General features: G+C 31.6%; 1 long non-coding RNA gene across 1 annotated transcript in view; it reads left to right on the top strand.

Annotated features, from left to right (window-relative positions):
- LOC145681706 (uncharacterized) overlaps window positions 1-13685 on the top strand; it is a 118655-nt gene that overhangs the window by 34881 nt on the left and 70089 nt on the right. The window contains exon 3 of the long non-coding RNA XR_014130861.1: window positions 7207-7298. This is a non-coding gene — a long non-coding RNA (uncharacterized LOC145681706). The remainder of the gene's footprint in view (window positions 1-7206; window positions 7299-13685) is intronic.

Raw genomic sequence — 13685 nt, forward strand, 5'->3', positions numbered from 1 at the left:
ATAACCGGGCTGACGTCCTTCAACGATATATCTTGCTTTAGACAGGATGAGTACATGAAGAAGTGCAATTTTGTTTGTTGGACTTGAAAGCTAATTGTTGTATCTTGTTACATTACATTAGTGTAAAGGATCTTTCTCAGTACGATAGCAAAAGCGGGTCGCCTTTGATTCAAATTGGGTCGTAGATGATCCGAAATGTTAGTTTTAACCTTAAACAATCCAAACAAAGATTTAGACTTCCTACCTCTAACTCTTACCTAATAATAGTATCATATATTAAAATGTTCATACATAAACCTAGCTATATATATTTTCATATATATAAATTATCGGGATATGGTTCAAATAAGTTCAAAGTTTCTAAATTGCAGACACTATGTAGGTGTAAATTTGAACATTTAAAAAAACTTAGATGCGTATTTTATTGCTTTTGCGCAATGAATTTTTTTTAAAAAAGTATATGTAGGAGGGAACTTTTTTGTCGAAATAGCTTTCGGCACAACATAAACGTTCTTCAAAGTGTGAAAGTGATGGAGACCTTGTCGTAAAAGAATAAAACTGAAAAAAATCTCTTTTAGATTTGTGATATTTTGTAACCCTCAAGGTCATAACTTCGAAGATCTTTTTGCAGAGGTCACTAAATTCTTGTATCCTACATCACTGATTTATCTGAAACAGGCTCTAAGTGTGAAAGTATTCAAATGAACAAGGACAGTGACGAAGATTGGATGAATTATTATAAAATTATATTGTCTTAGATTGTAATTTTTCTCCTCGTTAACAAGGAATATTTATATGTACACTATTGCTTTTAATATAAAAACAGATAAAAATATGTAGTAAGTTTACTCAAACTTACATATGTAAAATGGAAACAATGATAAAACTGTACTCCAAATACCGTTTTCTCGTGTTTTTCTTCTCGACGTCCTTCATTCTCTTTCTAAGACCTTTCATGGGTCGTCGCTGTTTTCTTTATACAGAATGATACAATACCCTTGGTTGCCACATACATTATATTATTTTCAGGGAACATTGGAAAGTGATTGCAACTTTGTGAAGAAAAAATCTGAAGAAACTCGAGGTTTTCTCATTATTGTTTTAACATTTCAGGATCATAAATGTCAAAACTTTGACTTCAACTTAACATTTAAAAAAGAGTGATTTGAAACCCTTCTTGCAGCATATAATTGTTTTTTTTTTTTTTTTTTTTACTTTTGCAAAGTTTGCACTTAGATTAGGAGAGGTCAGTTGAACATGAGCATAATTAATGAAAGTACTAAAATATCTCAAAAATGATGTATTACAGAAAGTAGAAAGTCTCGCCCTAAGAAAGCCTAGTCATTCGTCTACAAACGCCAGAAAGTACAAAGTTAAACATACGTTTGTTAGTGAGTAATAAACAGTTTAATAAGGTAGGTGCCAAGTAGTAGTACAAGAGTTATATGAGCACTTTATAGGGCAAATATGAGCAGCATTTGTTTTTTTTTAATATCTTCACATAAAATACAAAGCAGATATAAAATATGAACAAAAGCAACAGAAAACGTAAATTATCAGAATAATGAGCAAAAGATTGTCGCACTTGTACTTTAAACATAGTTCATTTCAAGAGTCATGTCTAATGGATTGGCGTAGATAACTAGGCATTAAATCTACAATAAACACACAGAAAAAAATCAGGGCAATGAACGTTCAGACTAACGACATGATACCAGTCTTGGCACATATCACTCTATATCCATTCTTCCCCTTTACTAAACTTTCCTTCAAAAATATGACACACACCATCACTCTCCTCTCGCTGTGTGGATGAGACTGTCATTTTTTATTGCCGTAGCATTTCTGGTGTCTTCTTAAATTGAACAATTACTATCCACTTCTGCTTTAGATTTATTTACGGATGTCTGCTTGTTCACATTTAGAGGAAGTTTTCGTTTTGAAGTGCATTTGGACTGAAGGTTTGTTATCAATTGCCTTGATGTAAGTACTTATACTCTTCATCTTTGTCTTCCTTTTCTGTTACTGTGGCTCTGAATAATAGCAGAAATAGTGATTGACAATTTTCCACGATGTTAGAGAATCTTGATTGAAAGTGTTTTCCAAGGCGCTTGATGGTTCAGGTTCAGGTACAGTGTTTCCAAATCAAGCCTTGACCTGTGGATGTATTGGTTGACGATGTGTGCACCATAGCAAAATTAGGTAGTACAGAAGAGCTTGTTGAGTCATTATTACCATAAGATAACCTTAACGTGTCTTGAGAAGAATTCGGGAGAATAAAGTATCGGGAGAATAATTCTCTGCAACATAAGCGTAATCAGGAATAGCATGTACATCTAGTGGCCACAGTCCAGTTTCTTTAAACGCACTCGAAACAATTACAACAGTAGCATAAGTATTCCATGTTTCGTGATCATGTCAGAAAATTCTAATCTAGTAAATACCCTGTTGTTATTAACTTCAAGATTGTAGAATTTATATCATCCATGTTATTAAAAATTATGTCATACTATTTTTAAAACGTTATTACAAAAATGTGTACTTTAGTTAACATCTGCAAAAGCTCCTCACGTCCATTTCTGTCGTTACTTCCAAAAATATGTGTGCCCATATTAAATTGAATTCAAAAGATCATTTTACACCGATTGCTAATTATATTTTTACGTGTTGTAGTTTGCAACTCTGTTTACAGGAAAGAAGTGTCAAGGCGTCTGGCGTTGTACTCCTAGACAGAGCTGATTAAAAATGCTGTGACAAATTATGTACAATACGTAAATAACAAGTTATAGCTTAATATCCATTTTTCTGATTTAAATATAGCTTCCAAAACCTACATGTTTTTGTTCTAGGCACCAGTGAACTTGTCTTTTCTTTCACAATAACTGCAGCGAAGGAACTTGGACTCGTCTCTTTAAATTCATGAAACCCCAAACAATGCTACCAACTTCAATGTTTTCCTCTTATGCAATGTATGTGTGCGCTGTGTGAGTTTGAGCTTCTTGCTTCTCATATTTCCGGGTTGCGAATACTAAACTGACTTCCTCCGTAGCTATATCAATGTTCTTTCATTTTACATGTATATTTTCGGAAAAATGTATTCATTATACATCATCTATTGTAATATAAAAACATTAATTTACACATAAATGATATCTGATAAAAAGAACAAGCCAAAAGAAAAACTCCATAAAATTTGCTATTTTTATTCAATCTTTGTAGCTGTTTTCGTTGATTTTCAAATGTTTTAAATCAAATAGAAGCAAAAGAAACAGCGATCTTTGGCAAAGAAATATTTGTAGGTTTGATTTTCAGGGTATTAATTTGTCAAGAAACATAGAAAGGAAACGTTTCTTTCTGTTTATTTATTATTATTATTATTATTATTATTATTATTATTATTATTATTATTATTATTATTATTATTATTATTATTGATAACGTTGAGATCACGTTCAAACTCTGAAGATACACGTTGTACCTAAGGAATCTACAATAATTGAACAGAAAATCAGTAATATACTCTCCGAATTCTTTTTAGGATTATTTTAAAATTTTCACCACATAATAAAGAACAAGGAAATACGCACATTTCTTTACTTTCATGTTAAATTTTACGCCTACATTTTCTGAAAATATAAAATTATTTGGAGCATCCTCACCAGCAGTAAAAATAATAAAAGTACCATATAATAATAAAAGTAATATAAAAAATGAGCATGTATGATAGGGTATTTTGGTAGGGTTTTAAGGGAAGCTGCGAATTTTTTTTGGAGATAGTTTCAGGTGGAAACTAACACTCTTTGTAATAACAAACCAGGGTGGGAGAAATCATGATTTGTTTAAAAGATCATTTTTGTTGGATGCTTTGATTTAAATCGATTTTTTAAAATTTAAATCAAATGTTTCTCCTCGTTTAATACAAGTCACGAGCTGAAGAAAAATCATTAGGAATAAGTACTAAAAGGTAATTATGCTATTTAAGTGAAAGTATTCGTGTTGAAGTTTGAATTATCCCCAATCATTAACGTATAACAATCCAATACAATGCTTCTTAACACTTTAAAATTATGGTTATTTTTTAAAGGTAAATTATAGACGTTCAGTCAAGCAGCTACGTATCATTTCTATTTATCATAGGAACATGGTTCATACGTTAATCCCTTTAAAATAGAACAGGTTTTGAAATTGATACATTCACATTTCCCTATCATATCCCTGAAATGGGAAACTTTTAGAGTAATCGGCAGTGTTTAACTATATTTTTTTAGAAAAAATTGATCCCCTCTGAATTCCCCTGTGTTAACGCACAGTGCTCAAAGTCAACTGGAAATACTAAGAGATGTACTAAATGTGTGTACAAAATACCAAGCTTCCATCATGAGTAGAAAGGGTGAGGAAACTATTAAACAATGAGCTAAGAACATTCCCACAAAGTCCCAGATGACCCGGATTTAATATAAAAATTTCCTCAGACACCCCTATTTATCCTAGGATCATGATTTGAACATTAGGTTCTTCAGAATGGAAGAAATTTTGAACGGTAGCCTTCAAATGTCTCCATCATGTATCTGGGGTGTGTAAATCACGAGAAAATGAATTTTCTTTTACAAATATTTTTCATTTTTAAATTATTTACCTCTGTGGGCTCCTCCTCCTGTTTTGAGGCAGAAATCTGAAACAAATCTGAAAAATATTAAGGAGTACGCTGATAAATGTGTAAAATTTTAATCCTGTAGATGCAAAAGTAAGCGCGCGAAAATTATTCCCCTCATACCCCAGATTCCGATATAAAACAGGATCCAAGGTAACAGGTTTCTGAGACACCCCTATAGAAGTATACCGATTTACCTAGAAGTATAGTAGGTACATCGTTTTCTTCACAGTAGAACAGCCTTTCAAACGTTGTCATTCATATGTCACCATCTGAGGCGCGAAAATCACGAAAAATGTTCTTTTTAAAACATTTTTGCCCCTCTGGACCCCTTTTTTCACGTAGAGATCTGAAAACCTGAAAATTTTTAAGGTGTGCACTGAACAAGTGTGCAAAATGTCATTCTTCTGAATGTAAAATGTGATGTACAAAAAATTAATAATAATAATACACACAAAAAATATTTGTTTAAATATAAGATGTCTCCGCGCAGAAAGGCGTGAAAGCATATGTAACCTGTTCTAAAATCCCTCCAGTCTTGAAAACAGGAAGTTAAGGCCTTTTTGGTACATTTTAAGCGAATAATGAAGATTCTACCCTATCACCTAAAAATAGGTGATATAATTTAAAAAGTTAAGTATTAATGAAAAAGTACGACAACGTTTATCAAAATGAAACGTTTTTTCACAGAAGTTACTGATATTTAGCAGAGGCCTATTTTTAAAAACTCAGAACTCACTTGCGGCATGAAATACATAAATTACGCCTAAAATTATAAAATTAACAAACACAAAAACAAAAAAGGGATAAGACTCCTCTATATACGCCCTATTATATGAGAACAAACAAAGATACACACACTCACACACACACAAATTCGTCTTAAATGTTGATGGTGATTTTTCCGTTGAATAGTTAATGATTTTAAAACCCAAAACCAATGTTACGAAAACAAGAAAGCAGGGTTGCTCCATTACCTATTCAAAATGCGTTATCTCTAATGATCCTCTGCATGACACTTGTTATCATACTATAGTGTTCGTGTGAGTCTCATTGTATTTTTATTATTAATAACTTCCATAATCGAAATAACAGAACAGAAACGAGATTTTACATTTTTTCACATTAAATTAATTATTTCGGAATTCGATTTATGTCTACTATTTTTATTTAAAAAATCAAGTGATTTAAATCTTGATTTAAATCGTGATTTAAATTAGACGGATTTAATTCAATTCACCCTGTAACGAACAAATTTTAATCAAGTTCAATTTCACTATCTGACTAGGAAAGTTTCTTAAAATGCTTTTTCCTTTAATATGAAGCAATAGACACTTTTCATTGGTTCGTTCTATGTTCATATATATGCTGCTTTTTTTTCAGTATTTTATAGTCACCCTTACTTAGTCCTCACGTTTACGATATGTTTTGAATACATGATTTAGCTTATAGAATCGTTATTGAGAGTGTTCCTAAGCCTATTACAAAATATTTAAAAATGGATGCTTTATTACTGACATGAAAATAGTAAAGGCCTACGGCATAACCTAAGAGAAAATGTACCAATTTCATAAATTGTAGTTGATTTTACAATTGTAGTTGTTATATGCTTACAAAATTTACGAAACATAATTATTAATCTTCGACGCTTATGCAAGCAACACACGAATAAAGTTCAATGTAACTTAAATTTTATGAACGTAAAAATAAGAATCAAACTTCCTTAGTTAGATTTAGAAAAAGTAAACACACACACACACACATTCACACACAGACAGACATATATATATATATACGCTTTTCGTAAGTTTTAAATATTGTTGAGAATATTAGATCTTAATATGAGGTTTCTTTATTGTTGAAGAAGGGGCTTATGCACGAAGCTGCTCTAGCACATTACAGATCCTTTTAAACACTGCAGGGTACTTTGTGGCAGTCAAGTAAGTTTCCTCTACTATTCATCTGGTTATGCCTGTCTCTTAGGGTACAGTATTATTCAGTTGCAGTTAAAGTTTCATAAATATATCTATAATCTTATTGCCCTACTACGTTGCCATTTGAACCTACTGTTGTCCCACTAACCCATAATTCCAGTGTTCGCTTACCCTTGTGAGCAGGCATTATCTATTTATTAGGTTCAGATTTATACAGATGTGCTGCATAAGACACATCTAGATACGCTCGGAAAGTTGGTCCACGTACATGTTGTTGAAAGGGAAGATCGCATTGAGAAAGTGTAAGGGTTATCAGGTAGCTATTTTTCGTACCCGTATGTAGCACATTAAGCAATACAATTGCGGCCCATTCCATTACGCTCTATTGATGTAAAAAATAACTTATTGTACTTATATACATATATAAGTGCAATGAATTATGTTTTGACATATACCGTATATTCTTATTGTTTTGAAATACATTCTTATATATATACACATATTTCTATCTATCTTTATAATAAACTCAAAATGTAAATATTAGTAAATATGAAGTATTTTATATGTACCTTAGTTAGGGGGTTCTTCAGTATTTAAATCAGTATTTTCTTTGTTCTCTAGAAGTACATACAGCTTTGCGTTTTTCCAAATAACAGGATTTCCTGAATCAAGAATATATCGTGATGTACTTTATGGAAAATTGGAACTTCTAGGTAAGTGTTAAAGATATTTTAAAACATTACACTCTAATATTATTTTATGTTTCCATGATAAATATTAAGATCAGTTACTGCACAATAATAGTAAGTATAAATTACTAATAACAATTAACACTTTTTAATAATTACCAACAAATCTGAATAAATAATATGAAATCTACAATTATTATTTGAAATGAAATGAAAATTAGAGCTTTCCATTATATGTGTATTTTGCCCCACATGAGTCATCTAATACTGCACTATAGAGTAATCTTTTACTCCTTATAAGTTGCACTATTACAATTACAATTCACTGATAATTGCATTGTAACTGCTAAACCTTATCTTAACAATTTTACACTTTTGCATACTTAGGTCTTTAGACTCTTTGTCTTCCAATGGTAAAGCAAAAAAGCGAAAACTCAAGCATACTATAGAGTCTTTGCTTTTACACATTGCGCCTGTAAAGTTATTGATTGCATTTTCAACAAATGGCTAGTGTTGTTCATTGTTGAAATATATATAATATAGACTGTTCAGGAATTTTGCAATCTGATTGTTAGGAAGATTGTAGGGATAAGAAAACTCGTCGCTATGCTTCTTTGTATTTACATTTTTAACGCTGTGTTAAAAGCGAGTGACCGCGTTCGACTCCCGGTAGAAACTTGTTCATTCTGACCACCATAAGATCTTAGGTTTGCATCTCGTATAACGACGTTGCTCAAAGTGACGCTTAATCCCAATATATGTAATCGGAGATGATTGGAAATCTGACAAGAAATCGACCTTATTTGTCACACTTGACAGCATATTCTTGAACATTTATCTTCATCCAATTGTAATTTTCAAATCATGTTTTATTCATTCATTAGTTTCTGTTGTTTTACTGATTTTTTACTGGTTTAATTTTCTTTCTTTGTTAATTGTGAAGTGTTTATGATTCCACTCCCTTAGTGTTGACAATTTCTTGCTTTTTCATTTAAATAGTAAACATTTCAAAAGGAAAATTACATCAGTAGGATATTAAAGGTTTGTTTCTACATGCATAGGTAAAACGAAAATATTCCACATCGATATAAAAAGTTGTATAGAATTGATAGCATAATAAGAAATATATCTTCCTTTACTCCAAGATACAAAACATTACATTTTATTAAGGTACGTAAATTAAGAAGAGCATACAATTCTTTGTATTAATTTACTAACTATTTTAAATTATTATATTAAGCTCTGCTTTGACACAAATTAGCATAAATATTTGGAAGTTAAAAGGACAATTTAATTTAGACCTATAATGTTATAAACGATCATGAAGTATTATTCAAGAGTTGATAATGTTCTACATTTAGAAAACGTTTCTGTCTAGCATATTAGTAATCAACTGAACTTTTGCTAGTGTATCAAATGTTGATACTAAATTGTAATAAGAGAAATATGAAACACGTTTCCTGGAAAATTAATTCAGAGTGGTAAATCATGAGCAAAATGCATCTACAAGTTTTTTTTTCACTCACGTACAACCAACAACAACTTATACTAAACGTTCAATTTAAGAACTATATAATGCCATGTTAGCGGACAATTCAGTTACTGTAATATCTATGGTTTAAAATCATACAAAGGTTTCAATATTTTAAACATTACCTGACTTTATATCTAAGTTTTTACTGATATAACCAGTGCTGTGAATATTATTCTGGCTTTGTGAACAGTTTCAAAACCATTTAAATATTGTTAGAAATCCAATTGGCATAAATGTCTACATATTTTAGTATAAAATAAGGTTGGCACTAGACTCGTATTTCCAGGTTTTACTGGACTTTTTATCAAGATTTTTGATCAATAGATGTAAATGTTCATGAGTTGATTTTGAGTTTAGCCCTTCGTTCAGTAGCAAAGCTATTTAAAAGGTAGGACTACAGATTAATGTTCAATTCAACCCATATTAGGCTATAACCTAACCCGAGAGTCCAATGCTAAAGCTTGTATGTTAATTAGTTAGCACGAAGGAGTTCTAGATATAACGTTAGATTAAGTATTCAATATACCAAATTTACAGTTGATATATACCTAAGGAAACTGATAATTCTTAAACTAAATGCACCAAGTCCAGATATTAATATTTCAAGTAGGTTTTATTTCAAAATTAATTATTCTATAATTAGCTCATTGGAACTTAATTTGAAGGCTTAAAGTCAACAAAATAAACGATAAAGGCTGATCGTTGTAAATTGTTTTTGGACAGTATAACTTGTCGATATGTGTTTTCAACGCAATTTCTTTTCAGTTTCATTTGGAGGAACAATCAACATTTTTCTTGGAGGAAGTTTGCTTTCATGTGTTGAATTGGCGTACTTTCTTATTTTGGAATACATTTCTAAACGACGAACTGTACATTGTTTTAATAAAGCAGGATCTTTGTTCAGACTACGTCGTTATATGAAACGGTGTATTGTTGCAAAATTCAAAGTAAGACGTCGAAAATTATTTCCATTAAGCATATTCTCAACTTCCAAACAATTCGCGAAGGAATATATGAGGTAAATAGAAAGTCGTTTTTATAGTAGAAAATATATCAGCAATAATCTGTATTAGTATACTCCAGAAACGTTCTAGAAAACACTGATAATGTTCAATACCTAACCAATAGTCAATATTACTAGGATTATCACATTCACATTAAAACAATCTTTGTCAAGCATTAATCAACAATGAGTGTTTCAAATAATGTTTGTTATGAATTGAGAAATTTTAATATCATACATAATGCAGGGTTATTCAAAGAGAAAGAACACATTTCAAACATTTATTTCTCCCAAACCACAAAAGATAGAAATATACTTCGAACATTACTTGATTAAGAAAAATTCACAATTTAAACAGTCCGGATAGAAGTTACAATCATGGCCGCATTGGCGCTGTTGTTTGTTGTTGTTTGTCTTTAGTAAAATGGTGGCGTCACCACAGGAGAAATCATTTTTGTGTGCCATAATTGGCAAACCTTGAGTGCATTGTTGGAGCTCAGCGAATATTTCGCCGTCAATTTAATAAATAACCGCCGCATCATAAGCAAATTTACGAGTGGCATCGAAAATTCGTAGAATATGATTGCATCTGCAAAGGGAAAAGCACGGGAAATCAACGTACATCGAACGAGAATGTCGAGCGTATTCGTACAAAATATGAAAAGAGTCCAAAGAAATCCACATCATGAGCAAGCAAAAAACTTAATATTCCTCAACTAACGGTATGCCGAGTTCTAAAACATCGTCTGCACATGAAGCAATACAAACTGCAGTTATTGCAAGCATTGCATTCTGACGACCACGCCAAAATGTACGAATTTTGCATTAGCATGTTAGATGATATGGAAGAAGACAATTTTGCTCAACGATTTCTTTTTCGATGAATTAACTTTTCATCTTTCTGGTAAAGTTAATCGCCATAACTTTACAATTTGAAAAAGTGAAAGCCTTACGGCAGTGATTTCGATAACTAGAGACTAACTGATTCGTGTGTGGCAAGAAATGAGCCACTGTTTTGACAATTGTGGTGTAACACACGGTGCTCATGTTGAATGCACGCCCAATAACTAACAACAAATTGTAAACTTTTCTTAATAAAGTAACGTTCGAATCATGCTTCTCTCTTTTGTAGTTTGGAAAAATAAATGTTTGAAATCTGTTCTGTCTTAGTGAATAACCCTGTATTACTGAAATAGTGGTAGCATGGTAGGGTGAATAAGTTCTATTTTTTATTGTACTTGTTTTCCTTCCTAAGATGACATATGAGCAAACACTTTTTGACATATAGACATTTAGCTAAAACGTATTGCTAGAAATCTAGTTATGGAATAAAAAAACAAACATGGCTTTATAATAAAAGGTTTTGAATATAAACATTCTAAATTGAAGAAAATATACTTACAATATAATTCATGTACGTAGTAGATATTCTTTCTGTTGCTCAGTAAGTGTTTGTGGTCAGTCACTGATCACTACGAGTTCAATGCAAGTAACTATAATATGTTTGATAGAAACATAAAACACTTGTTTATTATATAGAGCACTTGTAACGCAAAGTAATTAAGTTAAATTACTAAGCTGTGCAAAACATGCATAATGTTTGTATATTTAAGTTGAAGTTTAAACCTTCACACTCTAATTTAATTAGTAAATGTTATTTACAATATCTAACCATGAATCTTTCAAGATTAGAATTTTAGAATGTTTAAGTTGCAAATAAAGATGTTAAAGGGACCAGTTTCGGAAATGATAAAAATATCCAGTTGATTATATTCCACGGTGAAGACGAGATTTGCATTATTGCAAACTCCACTATTTTGTGTAAACATTTAACCCTTAAATAGTCGCTTGCGGAATTTTGTTCCGCACTTTTACATTCTTCTTTTTGTTTTTCCTTCTTTCGATCGCATGCTTTTGAACTTTTGTCTAGCTGCCTTTTAAAGTTTCATGATTAAACAACAATACATATCTGAATTGTTGCCGAAGCCACTAGTGAATATTTTGTCATTTATTTTGGAGTGGTGCATTTTGCGGAGCAAAGTTCCGCGCGCGACTAAATAAGTTACTTTTTTTTCTCCTACAAATTTTACGCTTTCTTTCAGTTTATTGTTTTTAACCGACAACAATTAAGCGATTCGGTAACTACAAAACATATCACAAGCAAGAGCCACCACCACTATTTTTTAAAATTTATTTTGCAAAAATATATTTCCAGGTGCAGTTCATTTGTAAGCAACTGAACTTATAAGCGGTTCATATGTTGCATTGTGCGCTCTGGGAATAAATACATAGAGAAGAGAGTCAGTCTTTTCTTTCAAAACGGATCATCATGAACGTGATGTGGACAGAATTAGAAACATGTTGCCGGAAGTTCTGGCTTAAGACGACAATTTAGATGTTCCGGATATGGAAGATGGCGATGAAGAAGATATCATTGAAGAAAGCAATCATATATCTGCCAGTAACGGATCAGCAGATGAAGAGGAAGTGTTGTCACAAGCAGATCATGTGGAACCACTTTCAAATACTACTGCACGGGAACCACACATTCTAGGAAAGGCCAATGTTACTAAATGGTACGCACATGCTCTACGACAAAATATACGAAGAAGAAGTCAGAATATTTTGACCCAATTACCAGGAGTCAAAGGACATGCTAAAGAAGCGAAAACGCCGAGCGAATGTTGGAGTTTGTTCTTTAGTGCGTCTATGCTGGAGAGAATCGTTGAATTTACAAAGCAGTGAACTGAAACATATAGGGACACTTATAGCAGAGAAAGAGATGCTCAAAATACTAATATAACAGAAGTAAAGGCCTTCCTGGGCCTTCTATATCTTGCAGGAGGACTGAAGTCATCTCATGCTAATCCGAACGATCTCTATGGAAAGGATGGGACTTGAAGACGAGGAAATGTAAGTAGTATGGATATGTTAACCGAGAGGCAAAAGCATAATTTATATGGAAGTTTCAAAATACATAAAACCTATATTTCTTATCAGGTACAACTATACATGTTATTATTCTTATTTGAGAAAAAATCATAATAGTTTTTCCATTGTTTATGTACTTATGTCTAATGTATTTTATATTAGTTTAGGTCTTCAATAGCATAAAATAAATTAAGACACCTATTAAAACAAATATTTTAACCTAAAATTAAATAAAAATTTAAAAAAGAAACAAACATTATACGAGTTTTACTATGTAGTTATTATGCGGGACAAAATTCCGCACGCGACTAATTAAGTAACTTTTTTCACGCGATCCGACACTTTTCTGAGTGACAGCAAGGAAGCAGAATTTTCAAAGAGCAAGAATAAGGCATTATTTGACTTTCTCGTGTAAATGAACAACTATAATTCAACATTCATATGAATAAATACAATTTTGTTTTTCAAAATGATTCTTTCACAGAGAGATAGACTTTCCTGCTGCAAATGATATAGATAACATGTTATTTATTCTTTATAAATTCTCTTTCACAACAATTACCTTCTATTCTTGTTTTTATACGTATTCCATAACATTACAAGAGGATATTGTATTACTACTTTACAGATTTTATACGTATTCCATAACATTACTACAAGATAATGTATTACTACATAGAAACCGATTTTATTTTAACAAGCGTTTGAGTGATTCTTCAATTGCACGACAACCTCCATGAAAACTTTTGTTTTCTATGGCGATTTTACACATCGGATTCATAATAAAGAATGGAACCCTAACACTCTAAAAAACTGATTTAGATGAATTCAATGTGTGTGTGTGTACATATAGACAAATATAGAGAAAAGGTATTTGTAGATTTACAACACTTACAAATAACATTCATAAAAATTCTAAATTCTAGTAGTAATTTGCTTCAAG

The sequence above is a fragment of the Thermobia domestica genome, chromosome 3 (genome assembly GCF_964235325.1).
Source record: "Thermobia domestica chromosome 3, izTheDome1.hap1.1, whole genome shotgun sequence".
Taxonomy (NCBI): domain Eukaryota; kingdom Metazoa; phylum Arthropoda; class Insecta; order Zygentoma; family Lepismatidae; genus Thermobia; species Thermobia domestica.